Source organism: Canis lupus, chromosome 33 (assembly GCF_003254725.2).
Source record: "Canis lupus dingo isolate Sandy chromosome 33, ASM325472v2, whole genome shotgun sequence".
Lineage (NCBI taxonomy): Eukaryota > Metazoa > Chordata > Mammalia > Carnivora > Canidae > Canis > Canis lupus.
The window spans coordinates 3085550-3108314 of NC_064275.1; the positions used below are offsets into that span (position 1 = coordinate 3085550).

The 22765-nt window shown below is 39.1% G+C and overlaps 1 long non-coding RNA gene across 2 annotated transcripts; it reads left to right on the forward strand.

Annotated features, from left to right (window-relative positions):
* Positions 1 to 10777: 10777 nt before the first annotated feature.
* LOC112640845 (uncharacterized) lies at positions 10778 to 21296 on the forward strand. 2 transcript variants are annotated; one of them, XR_007408027.1, is made up of 4 exons: positions 10778 to 11204; positions 11584 to 11818; positions 14502 to 14583; positions 18031 to 21296. It is a non-coding gene; the product is annotated as an uncharacterized LOC112640845 (long non-coding RNA). The 2 variants fall into 2 exon arrangements; XR_003124295.3 differs by lacking the exon at positions 18031 to 21296 and adding an exon at positions 15044 to 17959.
* Positions 21297 to 22765: the final 1469 nt, after the last annotated feature.

The window sequence follows — 22765 nt, forward strand, 5'->3', positions numbered from 1 at the left end:
TAAATAATTTTTTTTGTCATGCAAACTAAATCCTTTTGGGGAATACAGATACTACTCTAAAACAGCTGATCAAATGATAATACACATGTATATAGAGAGAAAATAAATGCGGTGAAATGTTAACATTTGGAAAATCTTCATGAAGTTTTTGAAAAATTTTTTTGTATTTTTCTTGCAAATGTTCTCTCAGTATCAAATTCTCAAAAGGTTTAGAAATGGCAATTGATATCAGAAAAAGAAAAAATCATGACAAGTAGAATAGAACTCACTTTAAATGCCAAGGAATTTATTTATTTTTGGCTTAAAAACTATAATTGTATAATATGCTTAACCTGTTAGTTTTTAGGAAATTTTTTAAAGATTTTATTTACTTATTCATGAGAGGCAGAGAGAGAGAGAGAGAGAGAGGAGACCTAGGCAGAGGGAGAAGCAGGCTCCATGAAGGGAGCCCAATGTGGGACTTGATCCCAGGACCCTGGGGTCACCCTGAGCCAAAGGCAGATGCTCAACCACTGAGCCACCCAGGCGTCCCAGCTTCTTAGAACTTTTTTTTTTAAACATTTTGTTTTTATTTATGCATGAGAGACACAGAGAGATTGAGAGGCAGGGACACAGGCAGGGGGAGAAGCAGACTCCATGCAGGGAGCCTGACATGGGTCAGGCTGGCCCGAAGGAGGCGCTAAACCGCTGGGCCACCCAGGTTGCCCTTTTTAGAACTTTTAATTGTGTAAATCACATTGATACCAGTACATGTAATAGCATAAGAATATAAAAGATAAATTTTTAAAAAACTGAATAAAATTTTAAAAAATAGAAGGAAAACTTGCTTTGAGACATTAATATGCTCGTATAACAAATAATAATTTTGCTACATCATTTCTTTCCTAGTGGATAGAACTTGAAGCTGATATTTCAAATGCATGAATTTATATAAACAGCACTGCAGGTGCAATCATGTTTGTTGGGGTTAAAATTTCCCTGTACTTTCCCATAATTAACTAGTAGTAATTTAATACGATCGGGAAATTTAGTTCTCATTTTCAACTAACACCAATTAAGATAATTATATTGTACAGATAAATTCACTTTTTGCTTTTGATATGATGAATCACTCATTTCATTTTCATTTCTATTCTTGAATTGTTTGAGTCATGTCACTTTGTACTGTACAGATGTTTCTTCTTAGTTTCAGTTCAGTGGTGAATGAAGTGATTTAAGCAGTCCATCAAACATTGTGTTCCTGTCACACAGAGAGATTGCTGCACGGCAAAGTCATGAATTGTAGTTCTAAACTTTTTATATTTACAAACCATCAAAACTTCCGAATCGGTGTGGGAAATCATATTACTTTTTTTTCTCCTTTAATATTCCATCTCCTAAGGTTTGGTAAAACATAGAAATGGGATTCAAATGTTTGTATTCCACTTAGTTGTGACTATGATGTATGCCATCGGTTTGTGTCACTGTTGTTGTACCTTAAGATTGTAGGACTAAATGCTGGTGTTATTTAAAGTAAGCTAAATGCGGTAATTAAAAAAGGTTAAGATTACCACTGCCTTAAATAGTAGCAGGTACGCAAAATATACCACAGGCTGTAATTCAGAGAGCATCTTACAGGGGTGCTGGGTGGCTCAGCTGAGTAAGCCTCTTCTGATTTCCATGCAGGTCATGAGCTCAAGCCCCTCATTGGGGTGGAGTCTGCTTGAGATTCTCTTTCTCCTGCTTCCTCTGCCCTTTCCCCACTGCTGCACCTGCACACTTGCGCTCTCTCTCTCTCTCTTTCAAGAAATAAATGCTTAAAAAAAAAGGCACCTTACCAATATCATCTAAAATAACTGCAGTCTGGGGGCACCTGGGTGGCTCAGTGGGTTAAGCCTTGTGTGCCTTCAGCTCAGGTCATGATCCAAGAGTCCCAGGATGGAGCCCCCATCAGGCTCCCTGCTCAGGGAGGAGTCTGCTTCTCCCTCTGCCCCTCAACAATCTCGTGCTCTCTGTGTCGCTGCTTCCCAAATACATAATAACATCAAATAAATAAATAAATAAATAAATAAATAAATAAATAAATAAAATAACTTCAGTTTTAAAAATCTATCAGCTCTCTCCCATATGTAACAAATAATTTCAGATAGAAAATAAACCTATTAGAAGTTATTTGAAGTTATTTCTAGAAGTTGTTCTAGATATCAGAGGATACAGTTCATACAGTTTACAATGAAATTACACTGAACAGAATTCTTTCAGGTGTAGTTTCCAATAAGTGTGCTATAGATCTACTAAAATAATTCCTGTACTGCTCTAGTCATTCTGCAAGTCTCACAACATTGTCTAAAATCTGGTTTTATATGTTTTTTTTTAATCAATGTGACTTTATTTTTTCCATTTTCATATTGAGTGTTCACAATGTGCTAATGGTAAGGTACTGGAATATCATTGTAATCTGATTAAAGGTGAGAATAATTATTTAACTATTTGCTATTTAATAGTTACTTAATGAATAGTTATTTAAGGGGTATAAATGGGAAACCAAATACTTTGAAGTCTAAGATAAAAATCTAAGATCCTCACTATTCTCAGCCTGGTCTGGTGGAAACATCACTGAGAAGTCCTAAATCTAACCATAAACTAGTACAGAAGTGAGCAAGAAATCTCAACTTTAGGATTTCTGTATCTTGGTCTTTATTTATTTATTTTTTTATTCATTTATTTGTTAAAGATTTTATTTATTTGAGAGAGAGTGAGCACAAGCGGGGTGGGGTAGGAAGGGAGAAGCAGCTCCTTGCTGAGGAACCCAGTGCGACTGGGGGCTCCATCCCAGGACCCCAGGACCCTGAGACCACGACCTGACTCAAAGTCAGATGCTTAACCGACCGAGCCACCCAGGCACCCCTCTGCATCTTGATCTTTAAAATAAAGCGGCCCGGCTAGAAGAAACACGAAATCCCCTTACATGTAAATCCTCAACGTTTTTCTTTGTGAAAACAAAAGAATTTGATCAGTCACTTGCTGAAGAGTAATTATCATTTTTGTTAGGTTAATTAACATTTAGTTTAAAATATGTTTCTGGGATCCCCGGGTGGCTTAGCGGTTTAGCGCCGCCTTTGGCCCAGGGCGTGATCCTGGAGACCGGGGGTCGAGTCCCACCTTGGGCTCCCTGCATGGAGCCTGCCTCTCCCTCTGCCTGGGTCTCTGCCCACCCCCCACCCCGTGCCTCTCATGAATAAATAAATAAAATCTTTAAAAAAATAAAATGTTTCTGGATTCATACACCTTTATATAATTATCTGTTAAAAGAACTCAAAGTAACAATACCCTTAATTTTGAATACCAAATTTCCCATGAAGTTGTATCCAAAATAGCAAAATTTTAAATCACAAAGGAAAACATAAATACTTTGGGTTAGCTGTTATAATCTGCTTCTGCATATTCTGACTACATTTATTTGAGGAAGAGTCATGCTATACTTATACATGATATATAATTGATTTTCCAAGTGATATGCTACTCACACAAAATAATATGGCAAAAGAGTAAGAGTTGTGGTATGTTGGAAAGACCAATGGAGATTGAATAGAAAGATAATTTAAATGCAGATTGTGACAATTATATCAAATAACATGTATAATTTTCCTGGAACCAAGTCCTAGCTTTTCAGCCAAAAAAAGTGAATAACTGATATTTCATCTATTGATATAGTGAGGATTCAATCAGCTAATATTGACTAAATAAATTTTAAATAGTAAATCACGATAGAAATTTAAAATATATTTTCTCCTTGAGGAAATTTATTTATTCAGATTCTAAATAATGTCTGCTTTCCAGAAATATAGCTATTTCCCCATTTAAAACATGTACATCTGAAAACATTTATTATAAATATTGGCCAATGCTCTGCTATAGCTTATCTTTATTTATTTTCATTTTGCTATCACTTGCCATCACTTGCTTTAGAACAATAGATATTAGCTTTAAATTGGTTTGATTTTATTTTCATTTAAATCTTGAGCTGGTGACTATTTACATTACAAATTAATTAGGGTATTAGGAAGATATGTCTTATGATGATCTTTGATTAAAATAAAAGCCTGTGTAATAATTCCCTTTTACAGATGAATGAAAATTAGGAATTTCTTTTTCTCCAAAGGTTTGTTGAATAAAGGTGGGTGTTTCAACAGGCAAAACTGTGTTTGGGCATGATCCTCAAGTGTCCTCTGTTAGCCTGACCTCAATTTCTTCTTTTGGCCTTCAGTTTTCCCTTCATGTGGACCACTTTGGTAAAGTTCTTTGATCTCTTTCATGAGGTCTCTTTCAGCCCAGCAGTTCTCAGTGTTTACATTATGTCTAGGTTATGTTTGTCTTGGGTACAGAGGAAGTCTTCTGTATTTGCTTCCCTATGCTGTGGTTCACAGAACCCAACGAGGCTAAGATCATCTCCTTCCACCTTCATGTAAAGGAATCATCCTGTTACCAAAGATGCAGAAACTCCAAAACTCCATGTGGCTCCTCAAGATCCTGTACTAACACCACAGAATCATTTCTTGCTGGAATCTTGCACCTTTGTAAACATACCCAGAAGGCCCTCTGCTTTCCAATCCTTCAAAGCTCTCTGGAGATGAGGTCACCGCTTCCCTTTAGGATTTAACACCTTGGAATAGCAGACATAGGCCCCATTGACGTGGAACAGTGGACTTTCTACCCACCTTGCTTTCCTTATGAGCCTGCTTTCTCCTTCCCACCTACGCAGTCTGTCTAGCGTCTGGAGTTCCCACACATGGAAAGGCCTTACTCAAAGGAAATGTCACACGGGTTAGGTCAGCTTCTCTAGATGCAAAGCCTGGGATCGCCATTTATTTTTTCCATCTACACAATTGATTGTCTTAAGGAGGTGCCCTGAGAGGGATAAGGTGAGGTGAGATGGCGGGGGGCGGGGGGGGGGGGTGATGCTAAGCAAACAAGCATGTGTCTCCTCTGAAGAGGAGCTTCAGTCTAATACCATGAAGAGGCTCTAGAACAAAAATTATGTGACAGTTTATCCTACATTAAGGCCAGGTCATTTGCTGAGGTCTAGGGTGAGAGCAACGTTGGTTCCATCTGTTGGAGGAGAAGAGTGTCAAGGCTCCCAAGAAAGCACAGCTAGCTGTTAGCAACCAAACTATATAGCGGCTGGGAAGTGGCATGCAGCCACTCTTAAAGGGGCCGTGGGCAACCTCTCCAGCATAGTTGATTATTATCTACATTTTTACCTGAGTTCCCCCAAAGAAAGACCCTAAGGTACGGAGGTAGGTGCAGAAAATGTATTTGGGAAGTGATCTCAGAAAATACTTATGACTGTTATCAGAAGGAATGGAAGCATGGGTAAGTACCCCCAGCAGTCCTTGAATTCCAGACAATCTTTTCACTGCCCTGATTATGCAGCAATAATCTTGGCATATGATGTAAATAATGTTCAGTTACATCTTCTAGGATAATAAATGCTTTCTTTGGATCCTGACCTATCAGCATGAGGAGCCCACAGTGAAGAGGGAGGTGTTACGGTGTTCCCCATACTGGAGACTTGTGTTTTCTGGTGAAATTAGTCTATGTCTCTATTCCCACAAGCTAGAAATTGCATAGATGAAAACCCGAATTCCCCAAATGGATTAGGAAAATGATGAAGACAAGGAGCATTTCTACTTCGACTTTTTGGTTGCCAAGATCTTGTATTTTAGTTACTGGGAACAAAGCAACAGCAGCAGTGTGAGTCGTTGTTGGTTGAACAGGGTACCCCGTCTCCACATCACATACTCGTCAAGGTAACACTTTTCCTGAGCCTTTAAAAGGTCACCTCATATCACATCCGGTCAGCAGCTGAGTGATATGAACAGAAAGAGTTGATCCTATGATCACGTGCTCTTCATTGTTTTGCAATTCCCTGGGTCTGAGGCTGTATTATGGTTGATCCTATTACCCTGAGTCCTCTGAGAGTGGTGCTGACACAGTCAATGTGGACAGTTAAGGGAAATTTATTTCCAGAATATGTGACAATCCCAGAAAATACAAATTATTACTCATCTCTCTTTCAAGAAAGAAAATCCAATAAAAAAAAAATCCAATGTAATCAACTTGCCACCATGTCTCCATGTCACTTGCCACCATGTTGATTCTCTTGAGAGATAGTAATATATTGAGGTTAAGGGTTCAGGGAAATAACCTCAAGAGGGGTCTGAGGATCACAGAACGCAAAGCAAAAGAATATGAACCAGAATGATATGTGTCACCTGGTCTCCACCTTCCAAGAGATCCACTGCCGCATTTTGGGTCTCTGGTACAAAACACTGAATCTAAGACTCCTCAAGAGATCTGGATACTCCCTTCCCCAGTGTTTCTTGCTCTGTTAGATGTCTGCATTACCCTTTCGGCAAAAGTTGGGGGAGGAAAAAATATGTGCGTATTTATATATGTGTGTGTACACATACTTGTCGCATGGCAGGTCTTAAGAGGACCAGATCTCTTCTTCAGCTGATGGCCTCTGAGATTGACAACAAGGTCGGTGTTTAAGCAGAGGGTGGGGTTGTGATTTTTCCCTATTTTCACTTATTCTATTTCAGTTATATTAATAATACAAAGAATATATTAAATAATATATTTCCATTATTTGTTTAATTTTTATGGAGACAGTTTATCTACACAAAAATGAACTTATTTCTTATTTCTCAATGGCTTATAATTGGATTTCCTAAAACTACAGAATAATCCTTTTTTTTCCCTCCTTTAATTATGTAGTTTGGTAGTTGAATACTGACACATTACTATGATACAGAATGCACTGAGTTCTGGCTACGTTCAGATTTAGTCAAGAATGGATATTGAATAAAATAAAGTACTTTTTTCTGATTATGATAATTACATGCTTTTCCACTTTGTTTTTTTAAGCTTACATTTATTTATGTTGTAAGTTTTTATTTAAATTCCCATTATAACAATGTAATATTAGTTTCAGACATACAATTTAGTGAATCAACACTTACATACAACACCCAATGCTCATCACAAACAACAGGTGTCCTCCTTAATCTCCATCACCTATTTAACCCATCCCTCCACTCTCCTCCCCCCTGGTGACCATCAGTTTGTTCTCTAGTTAAGAGTCTTTCTTGGTTTGCCTCTCTCTTTTCTTCCTCTATGATCATTTGTTTTATTTCTTGAATTCCACATACACAAGCACTTGAAAAGATGCTCAACATCACCCATCAACAGGGAAATATCAATCAAAACTACACTATCACCTCACAGCTATCAGAATGGTTAAAATCAACAACACTAAAATCAACAGGTGTTGGCAAGGATGTGGAGAAAGGGGAACCTGCCTACAGTGTTGGCGGGAAGGCAAACTGTTGCAGCCGCTCTGGAAAATAGTGTGGAGGGCTCTCAAGAAGTTAAAAATAGAGCTACCCTATGATCTAGCAATTGCATTACTAGAGATTTATCCAAAGAATGCTTTTCCACTTTAAATTTATTTATTTGCAATGTATTTGTTTTCAGATGGTTTCATTCTAGTGGGAGACTATTTTGATTTACATCATAAAAGCATTGCCCAACAGAATAAGTATAACCATATCAAAATTAATTTGGAATCAATTAATTTCTGTAAAGATTGACAAAGTCACACCTAACTGCAAAACCTCCCAAAAGTGTTTGAAAAATTGTCTCCTTCAAAAAAGGGAGAAATATATGACAAGTGAGAAATATTTTTAAGGGTACAAGCTTCCAGTTACAACATAAATAAGTTTTGGTGATATAATGTACACATGATGACTGTAGTTGACGATATTGGATGTTTGAAAGCTGCTAAGAGAGTATGTTATAAAAGTTCTCACCACACACAAAAATAATTGTAACTGTATAAGATGTTGGATATGTTTCACTAACCTTACCTTATACCTTAAACTTATAAGATCTAAGATCTTATATGTCTGTTATATCTCAATAAAGCTGGAGGAAAAAAAGGAAACAAGATAGCCTAAAACTTTATATGAAATTATATGAAAGAATCACGCATTTGTAACACATGTCTGGAAGATTTCCTTTTGTGAATGATTAATTTTGTTGTACATCGGAGAAGATGGGAGACACCCCCCCCCCCCCCCACCGGCCCCAGTTGGTAGGATGCTGAGGGCTGGAGAAGAGAAGGCTGAGTGGACCCAGCTTCCACTGGGTCCTAGGGTGACAACTGTATACGGAGTGGCGAGCCTTGAGGAAATGGAGAAAAGGATAGAAGTTTCCTTTAATCCTTACACCCTCTTTCCTTCATTCTAACAGACTCCTTTTGTTTTATAAAGGTCCATAGCTGAGAAAACATATTTGATTCTCACTGAGCCCACTGACCGAAAAAAAAGAAAGAAGAAAGAAAGAAAGAAGAAAGAAAGAAAGAAAGAAAGAAAGAAAGAAAGAAAGAAAGAAAGAAAGAAAGAAAGAAAGAAAGAAATCTTTGCTATTACTAGATTGATGTCAACCTTGGAGACAAATCATTGCATTGTAAATGTCGCTGTTCCCTGTTAAGGTCACAAGAGGCCAGCATCTCCGATGTTATTTGTGTTGCTTGTCACTCCGCCCTCAGTAGAGATGTTAAAAGGAGACAAGGAGACCTGACACGTCTGGAAGCCAGGCCCCGGGGGGACCCTGGACCCTGTTCAGTCTCTAGCCCACAGCAGGCCGGAGATGGGCGACGCTAACCAGAAAACAAGGATGTATTTCAGAAAATGTTGGCAAGGACAAGCAACCAGAACTGCTCCTGGCAGGCTGTCCCTAATCTGAGAATGGCATATGCTGATGTCCGTTGGCCAGCTCCCACATGACAGATGTCTTTGGACCAGGTCAGACAAACAGAGCACGAAGCACACAATTTGTGCTCCCACTAGACCGGGCCTACACTGTCCCATGGAAGGCCTGCTCCCGCAGCAGCCCATTTGCCTACCCTGACCGTGGTGTCTACCCGTTTTCTTCACCTGTGCACGTTGTCATTGATTTTGTTTTCGTCTTGACAGCCCCCTCTTCCAGGATGAAACACTTCTACGTGCCTTTTAAAACTATTTATATGACTTTTAAAAATTGGTTTTGATGTAATTCCTTGTTTTCCTTTTTGTTCTTCTTTGTCTTTCCGTACTAGTATCTTCTTGAGGGCCCAGCATGGGGTGGGCACAGTGTCTGAGGACCGCAGGTAACAATAACACGGATCTCTTGTCTCTGCAGAGCTTAAAACCTGCTCTCTCCGAAAGGAAGGCCTCAGTTCATTCGGGTACAGCACAATCTCTCCGACACTGAGCCTGTTCAGAGATGCTCTGAGGACGCAGGAGAGGAGCCCCACCCTGTAGGCACTGGGAAGTTTTCCAGAATAAAATGACTTCTTCCAGGTCTGGGTGTCAACTAACATCAGCCAGGTGGATGTGGGAAAGAAGGGACCACAGACACAAATCATGGGGCCATGAGAAAGTTCCTCTCAACGGAGATTTTTCAGAAATGAGAGGAAAGCTAAGAAGTTATGTATTCCAGTGCCATTACTCGGTTTTATTATGCAAAATACATCAAAGATGTATGAACATGAACGGGACAGCGGAAAAAAATGTAAGAAGTTTTTTTCAGTAATCCAGCGAGAAATGGTGCTAAGCTAAAGTAGCCCAGGGGCAGAGGACGGTGGGAGGAGGTGGATTCGGGCTGAGGCCAGAGCGAGGGCCTTCGGGGGCGGGGCCTCGGGGGCGGGGCTCGGGGCGGGCGGGGCCTCGGGGGCGGGGCCTCGGGGGCGCAGGCAGCCGCGCCGCCACCACCACCGCTCGCTTCTCTGCGGGACACAGGCCGCCGGGCTCGGGTCGCGGCGCGTCTCGGCTCCTGCCGCGGGAGGATGAGGCCTCGCCACGGGAGCAGCAGCCGGCTGGGATCGCTCTGGCGGAGATCAGAGCCCAGCTGAGCCGGCTGCCCGTTCCGAGCCAGGACTGTAACAGCCGTTTTGCAACGTCGGCAGGTTTCTGGGCTCGAACTTTCAGATTTTATTGCAGGAGGTGGAGGCTGCGCGGGGCGGAGCTGAGAGCCCTGCGCGCTGCGGGGATCCCGGGCAACCGGGCGGACACGGAGCAGCCTGCGTCCTCGTGAGCCCCGGGGTCCCGGCGAGCCCCAGGGCCCTGGTGAAGCTCGGGGTCCCGGTGAAGCTCGGGGTCCCGGTGAAGCTCGGGGTCCCGGCGAGGCCCGGGGTCACGGCGAGCTCCGGGGTCACGGCGAGCTCCGGGGGTCACGGCGAGGCTCGGGGTTACGGCGAGCCCCGGGGTCAAGGCGAGGCCCGGGGTCACGGCGAGCTCCGGGGTCACGGTGAGCTCCGGGGTGACGGTGAGGCCCAGGGGTCACGACGAGGCTCCAGGGTCACGGCGAGCTCCGGGGGTCACGACGAGCCCGGGGGTCACTGCGAGGCTCGGGGTCACGGCGAGCTCCGGGGTCACGGCGAGGCTCGGGGTCACGGTAAGGCCCGGGGTCACGGTGAGCTCCGCAGGTCACGGCGAGCTCCGGGGTCACGGTGAGACCCGGGGTCACGGCGAGGCTCGGGGTCACGGCGAGCTCCGGGGGTCACGGGGAGCCCCGGGCCCCGGGGAGCTCGCCTCGGGTTACGGGTGGTCGGGGTGGGTCCCGCGGCTCGCAGAGCTTTCCCGGCGTCTCCCCGCCCGCGGCTGGTGCCGGGACTCGCGCCCCGTGAGAGCGGGTGAGGGGTGAGAGCGGGACCCGCCGCGGGCGTAGCTTCGAGCGCGGAGCCCCCCCCCCCCCCCCCCCCCCGCTCTTCGGGGGGAGCCGCCGCCCGCCCGCTCTTTTTAAGATTTTATCTATTAATTTGCGAGCGAGGGCACGAGGGGGCGCAAGGGAGGGCCCCTGCCCGGGCCCCGCTGGCCCCACCCGGCCCCACCCGGCCCCACCCGAGCCACGTGCCGGGGCCGCACAGCGTCTACACTGCAGGGCGCACGACTCCGGAACCGGCCCCCCGGGCGGCCCCGTGGGCGCGGGAGCCGCAGCCAAGAACCGGACCGGCCGCGGCGAGCCCCGGGCTGCGAGGGCGCAGTGCCGCGGAGGAGCCGCACCCGGAGCCCAGCCCCGCGCCTGCAGCCCGAGGTACCCGTGCAGACGCCTGGGCCGCGGGTTGCAAACCGCAGAGCGGCCGTCCTGCTCCTTCTCTTCCACCGACACCTCGCATGTGTGTAAGGAGCGGCTTAGTTCTACTGCGTACATCATCCGTTTTGCGATATATATATATATTTTTGACCTTCTAAAATACCAGTAAAAGTCATCGGAAATTATTTCAAATAGCTTTATAGACTTTTTAAAAATGAACATATGGCATCTTTCTGTTGCAGGCATTACTTTTTGTTTTTTAGTCTCTTAAATCTTCTTTTCTTCTCATCTTTTTATTGCAGTATAATAAACATAACCTGAAATTTACCGCGTTAACCGCCTTTCAGTGCACGGTGGCATCCAGCACAGTGATGCCCGCAGCCCCCAGCACCATCCATCCCCAGAACCCTTGTGAAGAGGACACTTTTTCCTAATTTTTTTTTAATTTTTATTTATTTATGATAGTCACAGAGAGGCAGAGACCCAGGCAGAGGGAGAAGCAGGCTCCATGCACCGGGAGCCCGACGTGGGATTCGATCCCGGGTCTCCAGGATCGCGCCCTGGGCCAAAGGCAGGCGCCAAACCGCTGCGCCACCCAGGGATCCCTCTTTTTCCTCATTAAACAATGACTCCCAACGTTCCCTCCTCCCAGCGCCTGAAAACCACCATTCCACTTTATGTCTCCTTAAATTTGACTCCTGTAAGTACTTTATAAAAGTGGAAAAGTACAGTATTTGTGTTTTACCGACTGGCTTATCTCACTTAACATAATGTTCTCAACTTTCATTCATGTTGTAGCATGTGGTAGAATTTTCTTTCTTTTTCAGATTGAATAACATTCCACTGTAGGTTTTTTACGACATTTTGCTTATCCATTCATTCTTCAATGGATACTTGGGCTGCCTTAAAAAAAAAAAAAAAAAAGAAAAGAAAAGAAAAAAAGAAAGAAAATATGACTTAAAAAAACCCTGTAGGCTTCTTGGTAAAAATCAAGATCGTCCTTTTATTTTCTGGAACTGCTTTTAGGCCTTTTATGCAAATAGCTTACTAAGGAGAAGAGTCTTCAAATTCATTTTTCAAGTGATTACAGTGTGTCATTAAGGGGTAAAATGACAGTTGAGGTCACCAATCCAGTTTCTATTACATATATCTAAGTCTTTCCTAAGAGAAAAATAATTTTATAAGCTGTTATAATTCTGTCCAGACCTAGTTATATAAGCTGATATCTCCACTTAAATGTCCAGGACGCTTAACATGTCTTCGTTACAACCTCATTCCCAATCAACTGGCATTACCATTCACTCGTTGCATAGGACAAAACATCAGAGCAATCCTTCTGTACTTTATTTCCATGGCAATATTCATATGATTCTAAAATCCGTCTTGGGGCACCCGGGTTGGCTCAGTGGTTGAGCATCTGTCTTTGCCTCAGGTCGTGACCCCACGGTCCTGGGATCGAGTCCCACATCAGGCTCCCTGCATGGAGCCAGCTTCTCCCTCTGCCTGTGTCTCTGCCTCTCTCTGTTGATCTCTCATGAATGCATAAGTAAATAATCTTTAAAATAAAATAAAACGTGTCTTCTTTACCAAATTGTATGTTGGAAATATTAACCACAACTTCCTATGACTTATTTTCATATTTGTCTAGGCCACTATTTTTTTCACTGTTCTCTTTTTTCTGGACTAAATAATTGCAAAACTTCTGTCCAATCCCTATAGCATATTTTCCATATGAGAAGCATGAATAAATTGAAACACTAACTAACCTGCCTAAGATTGTGTAAAATCTAAACTCCTTACCAGGAAATCCTAGGCCTTGCACAAATATTCCCTGTTTACTATCCAACTATGCTCATCCCTGTGCCATATGCCTTGGCAGGTCTGCAGTAGTACGGATAACTCCTCAAAGCAAGAAAACTTTCAGTAACCACAGTATGGATTAAGCAATGATCTTGAAATGCCAGGCTGAAGTTTCATTATCAGCTTCGTGTGAATCATCAGGCAATCTCTACGAAATGTTCCATTTATACCTGAACAGAAATGATGTGTTGGCGTGTTAACACAATTGTGTTCCATCTTTTTAATTCCTCATCCTTAGGGTTCTGTGGCTTTCACACCAAATGTCAACTTTGGCCAATTCAAATCCTAGCATTTCTTCAGTGATGTAGGATCATATATTGTATAGGGATCATATGTATTCAGTGGCTCTAGGGAAAGAGAAAAAGGAAAGCTTATTTTCCAGCTGGGGATGTATGAGGAAAGTACAGATGTCATAGGTAATCAGAAACTTGTGTCAAGCCTTTCTCTTCTTGAGTCAAATTCCCAAAGAGTCAAGGAGCAAAGATGAATAGAATGAGGGGGATTCTGGATTTTCATGGATTTTATTTATTGCTCCCTTTTTGGGGACATCTTCTAGAATCATGAGTTTCCCAAGATACAGACCATGGTAGCATACGCCAGAAACAAATTGGGTGATTGGGTAGACAAGACATCTGCAGAGACTGGAAGACTCAGGGGACTGTGCCTGTTTCTTGATCCATCAATGCAAACCATCCTCTCTTCTGGTGACATGGGTCACATAAATGTACTCCGTCTCCTTCCTTCTCCTGCTCATGTCACACAGAACAGAGTGATTAAATGTTCCTTGCACATCTTTATAGTAGAGTCCATGCTAGTTTCTCGTACTGTTTTGGTATGAACAATTTTTTTGACATCTTTTTCCTGCCCTAGCAACTTGCATTCGTCCTCAGGGAAAGAAAGATACTTATCTACAATTTGAATATAATTATGGATTGAGAGAGTCTAAACCAAATATCAATTCAATATAAGTCTGTAGTTGTTAAAGGAAAGTGTGATAATCTCCAATTTTCTATCTTCTTAATGATATCCTACAGTTATATAACACTAGACACCTTGTAAAGAATGGACAGCATGGGGGAAAAATAACCCATAAAATCACAGGGCAAGAAAACAATGGTGGCATTGAAAACAATTGGATATTTTGAGATTTAATAGAGGTCAAACTAGAACCGATCTTTCTTGAAAGCACTATGCAGTGCAATCAGATGGAAGAAAACAAGTTTGCAAAAATCGCTACATATTTATATAAATCTATTTTTCTCTGCTTTTTCTGGTCAAAATAAAACAGACCTTCAGGCTCTTCATCTATCTTTTTAGTTTCATTTGTCTTTTCTAGCTCTGTCCCGTGTTTCTTTACTTTTTGATTCAATAAATTTTATGTATCCTAGAAAATGGTTTCATGTGAAATTTGGAAAGCTGATAGGAATTTTATGAAACTTTAAACTGAATACTTGCATTTTCAATTTGATAGAAATCTAATACTGACTTGTTTTAATTAGACTTTGATTGGTTTGCATTTTCAGAATATTCCATGGCTGAGGTCAGTGATGATAATGAAAATGTCAGTATTTGTTTGGGACCAATGAATCAATGGACAAAGAAAAGGTGCCACTTTTTCATGACAATATTAGTTAATGTATTGGTGATGGGTCAATGAGAGAGACACTACCCTGAAGCTTATTAAATGTATGATTTTGTTGAAGATTGATGACCCTATAGCTAGGGTTTTGTACTGCTCAATTAATAGCAATAGATTTATTGAATAGAGAACATTGTGCATTCTCCACATAACTTCTGAAACAAATTATTGTGAATAGAGTAATCAAAATGATATATTAGCAGTTTGAAGATGAATAAGATGTTACAGAGAACTAGATAAATTTATAGAAAAACTAGGAGTGTGTGTGTGTGTGTGTTTGTGTGTGCAATTGAGCTGCAGTAACAGAAGAGTATAAAGGAAGAGAGAAGTTCCTTTATTACAGCCTGCCTATAGACCTAAATTCTGTATTAAATGCTATCAAAATAACATGATCAACCACCCAAATCTTTTTTTTGTTGTTGTTAGATTTTATTTATTTTTTTTCATGAGAGACACAGAAAGAGAGAGGCAGAGACACAGGCAGAGGGAGAAGCAGGCTCCATGCAAGGAACCCAACGTGGGACCTGATCCCGGGATCCAAGATCACGCCCTGGGGCTGAAGGCAGACGCTAAACTGCTGAGTCATTCGGGGATCCCTCAACCCCCCAAATCTTATCATCTTCAAATCAGAAGAGTCTTCCTCAAAACACAGCTTACTTGCTTGTTTGTTTTCTCTCATTCTTTTTTTTTTCTTTTTTTACAGTATAATGGGTTAATAGATAAAAGTTGAGTTTTATCAAAAGGTATTGAGTTAAAAGGATATTGAAAACAATGTGAATTTCTTTAGTTTGAAATTTATTTGAGCGATTATTACCATTTTATGTAATAAAATATTCAAGAACTGTATAGAATATAGGTTCATATTTACTGACAAAGTTCAAAGCAATAATTTTCCTTTGCAAAGCATGGTTAATAATAACTCGTTGCTGTTTTATCCAGGTTATAATCTGATTTTCTTCCATTTTCTACTCAGAAATTTGCTTTCTAAAAAGGTGTGCATATGAAATATGTAAATAATAGTCTAAATATGAATTTTTCTGAAATTGTAATCTCATTCAGTATGAATTGCATTCAAAAGTTTGTGTTTCACTTTCCTCCTCTACTAATACAATAGCAAGCAAGGTATGTTTTTTACTAAACTATGATTACTTCAAAATCTGTGCCCAGTTACCCCAGTGTACTTAGACAAGGTGCCACGTTATACTTACGCTATTCCATGTGTAAGTTGAAAGGCATTGGTCTGGTTGAAGAAAATAAAATCTGAGATCAATAGACAACTGAACGAGAAAAGTTTACTCGAGGACAGTAGTGTAAACATTTCTACATTTTATTCAATAATTCCAGCTTACCACTTTAACTTTTATTCTTAGGTAAAAGTAATTCATTATGATGTGAATATAGACAAAGTTCTTCACTCCTCATAAGTAAGATCAACAAACTATTTAACATCATTGTAACTTTCCTATCTGTGAGCAAAAACAAGAACATATTGACAGATCCTGTGGTATTTTTATTTAGGAAGAACAATTTAAGAATTGTTTAAGAATTTTAAGGTCCCAAAATGAATTTTTGAACTATATATACACTATATCTCCCTATTATTTTTTTGTCTAAATTTCAACTGATCTAATTTGATTGCAGTGTGTTTCTTTTTAATTTTTTAGTGAGATAGTAGGAAGAAATTTAAATGAGGTTTTGTTTGTTTCTTTTACTTAATGTATATCTTTTTATTATCCTATATCATCCGTAGATTGGAAAGAGAATGTGGTTTAGGGTATAAGAGCACATTTCTAGAAATAGGCTCTGTGCATAAATTCACTTCTCTGAAAAAAATAGTCACTTCAACTCTTATTTTAAAAGTGAATATGAGGGGATCCCTGGTGGCGCAGCGGTTTGGAGCCTGCCTTTGGCCCACGGCGCGATCCTGGAGACCAGGGATCGAATCCCACGTCGGGCTCCCGGTGCATGGAGCCTGCTTCTCCCTCTGCCTGTGTCTCTGCCTCTCTCTCTCTCTCTCTGTGACTATCATAAATAAATAAAAATTTAAAAAATGTAATTGGAATTATAAAAAAATAAAAAAATGAATATGATTGTAATGATGAACTGATATCTGAAAGCACTTACACCCTAACTGGGCACAAGAAAAGCACTAAGAACTGTCAGATCTTAGTGTTTGCCTCTGGATAAAATCCTGTTTGCCTCACACCAAGGCTCAGCATCCAGCAGAGCAGAGGAGGCCTTCACACTTCCATTGAATTTCTTCAGCATCAGGATCACATTCTCCTTCCGTTGTTAGGATGTCCAAGACCTCTGTTGTAACTGTAGTGAACCTGGTGTCAAAACTGTGACTAAGAATGTGCGTGTTGCTCAAAGGGCCTCACATTTTAAAACTATGAAGGAAAAAAAAAATCTATCCCTTGACAATAACTACTTTGTGTCTGCACAAAGCTACGCAATATTAGATGTATATTCACGCTTTGAAAAGCTAGTCTTCACTGTTCCATGACTAATAATCTCAATTATTGTGCATCTGAAATTATGCTGCATTTGCCAATTGATACTTCTTGGAGCTTAACCTTTTGAATTTGATGGAGGAAATCGCTCATCTGCCACCATGAGTTTGTTATGAAAATGATCAGGGCAAAAAATTGAGATGATTATTTTTACTGATGTATAGAGTGAACTTTAAAATATATACACCAGGAAATCTAAGGAAAGGTTTTATTCTGAGTTTGAGGATGCTAATCAATTGCTTAATTAATTTTAGTAGGTTAGAAGTTTCAATTTAATTTATAGATCTGGGGGAAGACTTTCATATAATATTAATACATGGTCCCCAAATAATCTGTATTTCAAAAACATTATCTCCACCTGTATTTTGCTTTTTTCCTTCCTAACTTCCAAAGTATTAGTGACCCCTGATGTAAATTTTTATTTTCATAAGAGATTGATATTCAATTAATAAATAAGTAGGCATTTTTCCTTAGGTAAGATGTTATCTGACAGAGAGAACTTCAAAACTTAGTAAGAATAGAAAAACAAAGTCTAGATAAAGGTAATTATAAATAGAGTTGATTGGGGAAAATAATATTGAGATATTTAGAAAATGGAAAATGTGATCTTTATCAGTGAAAAATTATTTTTAAGGTTTATATCCAACATTAAAATATGTGGTTTCTTTTCTTTTTTCTTTTTTTTCTTTTCTTTCTTTTTTTTGTTTTTTTGTTTTTTTGTTTTTTTTTTGCTTTAACAAGACATATGTAAAGCAATGGACTAGAGGGTGGAAATTGCCCAGAGAAAAGAGCAATAAGATGACTAAGTTTTAGGAACACTAATATACAAAGATCAAAGATGATTAGACTACTCTAATTGGTGAAGATGACTCATCAGAATGATTTAATTTTCCTTTCCAGATTTGATCAAAAGTTATACTGTCTCCATGAAAATAAAAAAAGTGAAGACTGGCCTACAGTGAAGTTCCTGTGATCAACTTTGGTATAAAACAGTGTTTCTGAAATCAGTAGTCACTGAGATGTTGTTATTATATCCTCATGTGTTGATATTATTACCGTATATGCAATATTTTGTGACTATGTCATTATTCATTGAATTATGGAGTAATATTTTAACATTTATATTGTGAGACTCTAGGCACTGAAACTATGAAGACAACTAAGGGATAGCTCCTCGTAAGGAGACATTTATGTGAAAAATTGCAACATAATGTAATAACAAGCTTTGAAATAGATATATGCCTAAGATGTTAAAGTTGTACAGAGAAGGAATCTCATTAAGTTGAGAGAAAAGTCAAAGAATTCATCCTGTAATGTCAGATTGACATTATAGCGGTGTCATAAAACTTGAGAGAATTTAAGCCAGGCAAAGAGCAGGCAAAAAAAAAAAAAAATACTGCCATAAAAGATGAGAAGGAGCATATTGATTTTAAGAATTATAAACTCTGTGGTCTACTGTGATTAACAGAGGACAGAGGTTGAGACTGACAAGAGTTTTAGCTGGAGCAGTTGGAAAATCCTGGAGATCTTCTGTGATGTGTTCACAAATTATGTGGGGGTTATCGGCAACCAATAAGGATTTTAAATAATCAAGAGATTTTTACGTTTTAGAAAATACAAGTAAAATTATTTGGAGAATGGATCAAGATTGCAAAATGGATACAAATATCTTTTGTCTTTCCTATCCCTAACTTCATTCAAAAAGGGAGAAGGAAGGAAAGGATTTCAAAGTGAATAAATCAATTGATTTATTGCACTATTAGGAAAAAAAAAGACAAAAATGTCCCCAGGAAACTAGAATTTTGAGTAATTCCTAAAAGATGAAGGACTGATGGGAATGATTTTATATAGAAATAAAACTAGAAGAAGCTACAGCACAAGATGACTGCAGGTAACCACGAGGATGCTCTGAGCTTACTCAACCTGTGGGAAAAGCTGCAGGGAGTCCTTGATCACATTTAAGGGATTATTCACTGAGAAAAACATCAAGGCCAGATAACACTCCCTCCATGCTTCTTGGTTGTTGAAAGTAGCGAGGAATATTAGTATTTGCAACCAGATCCTAAAGCTGTGAATTGGATATAAATTATGGAGAGGCAGGCATTTTCTAACATTCAGCACATCACCTTTTCCATGGTAGTGGGAAAAAGTTGTTTTAAATAAACCAGTAATTACAACAAATAAAACCCGAGAGAAAAATTCAAATATAAACGAACATAGAATTATGGATCTTCCAATATCTTCTAACATTTAGAGAGAAGGCAAACAGTAAACGAAAAGCAAAAAACCTAGCTCATAGGTATAGAAAGGATTTTGAAACATTGCCCAATGTATTTTTAATTCAAAGTATTTATTATGATTATGATTATGTTTGCCCTGCGCATCTCAAGCTAAAACAATTAAGGATAAGGTATACATTCCTGCAGCAGAGAAAAAAAATCACTGTTCAATTTTCATTTTTAGAGTAAGTGCAAAGAATAAGGAACTTTGAAAAACATCTTAGGTTTAAGGAGAGAAGAAAAATACTAGTATATCCCAGGATGCCAAATAGCAGAGGATTCAGAGTACTTTATTCAGAGTAGTCATGTGGGATATGCAATAAAGGAAATTTCTGCGACAATATAGAGCAGAGGTGTTATTTTGCTTGGTGGGTGTAAGGATGGAAGAATCTGAAGAAATTTAGAAGCTTTAGGAATGTACTAATCTATTTGTCAAATTAATTCAAATTAATTCAGCAAACAGACCAAGGATCCCAACCCTTTATAATATAATAAACCCTTTATAATTTTGTTCTAATAAACAACAGGTAGGAACAGGGAAAAACAGTTCTTGCTTTGGGAATATAGAAACTTGAGATATTTTGAGAATTTGAACTTTGAGGTAAGCTATGCCTAACGGCCCGCTTTAACTGTGAGAACTGAGTAGCAACACAAGACTGGTCAAAAAGACCAGAAATAGTGGCTTGTCATGGTACAGATGAGAGAAAGCCTACATAGTACCCCTCCTCCAAATCATGCACAAAATGTGTGAAGTTGAATTTCTGCATATGGAAGTCAGAATGCACAAACTTTATAGCTGCTTCTCCCACTTAAATTTGTTCATACAATACGTTTTTTGGCTGGTGTCAGGTGACACTTGGTGGTGTCAGAGCTTCAAATTGCCTTTGGAATTCTATTCCAACGACTTTACAGCTTGATGTTCTAAAAATAACTCATTCTAACAATGTTAGATTAGGTATTTCCTTCTGTAAAATGGGAAAAATTACAGTACTTAGCTAATAAGGTTATTGAAGATAAATACAAATAATATGCAGTTGACCCTTGAACATGGGTTTGAACTATGTGAGTCTTACACATACACATGGATTTCTTCATCAATGTAGTACTGTAAATATATTTTCTTTTCCTTATGGTTCTCCTAATAACATTTTCCTTTCCTAAACTTGTTTTATCATAAGAATACAGTATACAGTACATATACAAAATGTGATTTATTCAAATATTTGTGTTATCTATAAGGCTTCTGGTCAGCAGTAATTGAGTTTGAGAGGGGTCAAAAATTCTACATGGATTTTTGACTGCATGGGGGATTGGTTGTTCAAGTGTCAACTGTAAATCATAAGAACTATTGATATATAAATTGGAACACAATAAAGTAAGTTTCACATGGTGCCTGGGAAATGAAATATGGGTGATGAAGAAGATACGATTGTATAGCCCTACTCATACAAGTCACGGGGAGACAGAAATGTAAGTTACATATGTAAATTTACATTTTCTAATAGCCACATTAAAAAGAATAAAAGGTAAATTGTGGGTAAATTAATACATTTTAATTATTTGTTACTAAGTCTTTGAAGTCTAATGTGTATTTTACAATCACAGTACATCTCAGTTCACACTAGACACATATCAAGTCCTCATTAGACACGAGGCCAGTAATTATCATATTGCACAGATATGACTAGAAGTGATAGGATAATATTCCTTCTGTCTGGCACATGCATAGCAAGTGAATGGCTTGCTTTCCCAAGCATTGAGATCAGTTCAGTTTCTAGAAAATAGAGTTCCTCAAAGCCGTGGTTTGTATGTATAAAAGAATGACAAAGAAATGCATGAAAAAAGTGAATCAATAATAAAATACAAGTGTATAGAACAACAAAAAATGGCAAACCAGTTGGTGCAGTACCAATAATATGGTAAAAGAATAGCCACAGAAGTTAGACACATTACAAAGAAAATAAAAGATTCTATATGTCATGATAAGCAGTTTGAATCTTATCCTTAAACTTTGGGACAATCTGCACTAGGGAATTCTGTAACAGAACCAATAGAAGATTATACATATACATTATATATAATATGCATATATATCATCTGTCTCATTTACATAAATATGTATATGTACACACAAGAGAGAAAGAAAAAGAGAAAGGGAAAGATTGTTTTTAAGAAATTGGCTCACACAATCGTGAAGTGTGGCAAATTCAAAATTGGATTTGACTCAATAACTGGTTTATCAAAAACAAGCGTAGAACTGAAAGCCATTATATAAATATACATTCTAGTTTACTGACATTTTGCAGAACCTCTATAATTCATTATATTTAAATTCCAGAAAGGGTAATTGTGATGCATGTAAAATTCTAAGATCAGAATCACCAAGGCGGCCTTTAGATAGCACCAAATACAGAAAAACTTTATTAAATATTAGGATTATATTACTCTTCATTATGTAATTATTCCCCCCCTTTCATTACTAAGGATGTGGTTTAAAATTATATTGGCTTAACTTTGCTCTGACAAGACTTTGTCTCTTTGCCTAACACAAATCAAACCCCTTGCAGCATGCAAGGTTTCAATCAATAGAGTACACTTGCAGTTTCCAGAAAGAAGTCATGAAAGAATTCATATTCCACTAGATAATTTTAAAATAGGTTTATTAATTGAACTGCAAGCATTCAGTTTAGTTTGTGAGGTAATATCATGAGCGTGAAGCTAGTAATGTGTTATTGTTTCCTCACAACTTAAATAGTATTAACAAATTACTAGCTTGAAGAAAATGCGCTAAAAACTAAAGTCCTCATAAAACATGATTAATGTTTAAAAATGAAATTCAGTGACTTAACATAAATTCCACCAAATTTGTTAGCAAAAATTTGTTCCTTCTACAATTGAAATAGTGACTCACAGTTTATTAACTATATCCTGGGATTAATTTAAGTACTTCTAGAGAATGTATTAATTATTTTAGGGCTCTTGGGTACCATTTGGCAAATTCCTACTTTAGTGTATTAAGTGGTTTCTAAATTATTATAGTACTTACTTGTCTCTTATGTTAACCCTGAACTTTTCACTATTAAAGATAAATTTAGCCTAGGGTATTCTAAGTTGAAATATCAAATAAGAGGCTAACGATGGCCGGAGGTTGATGGATCCCTGAGAGTCGAGCATGCTTTGCCTTTCCTGATAACTCAAGACAGGGTGTATTGTCAAACCTCTACGAGGGTGATTAGAAACATTTGCTTCACTGGCACAAAAAGAAGATTCTCTTCCTATTCTATCCTCTGCCCTAAGCATTCAGTAGTCTACAATCTGCTACCCACACATTTTCTGCAAAGGCCTTATCTTTTATC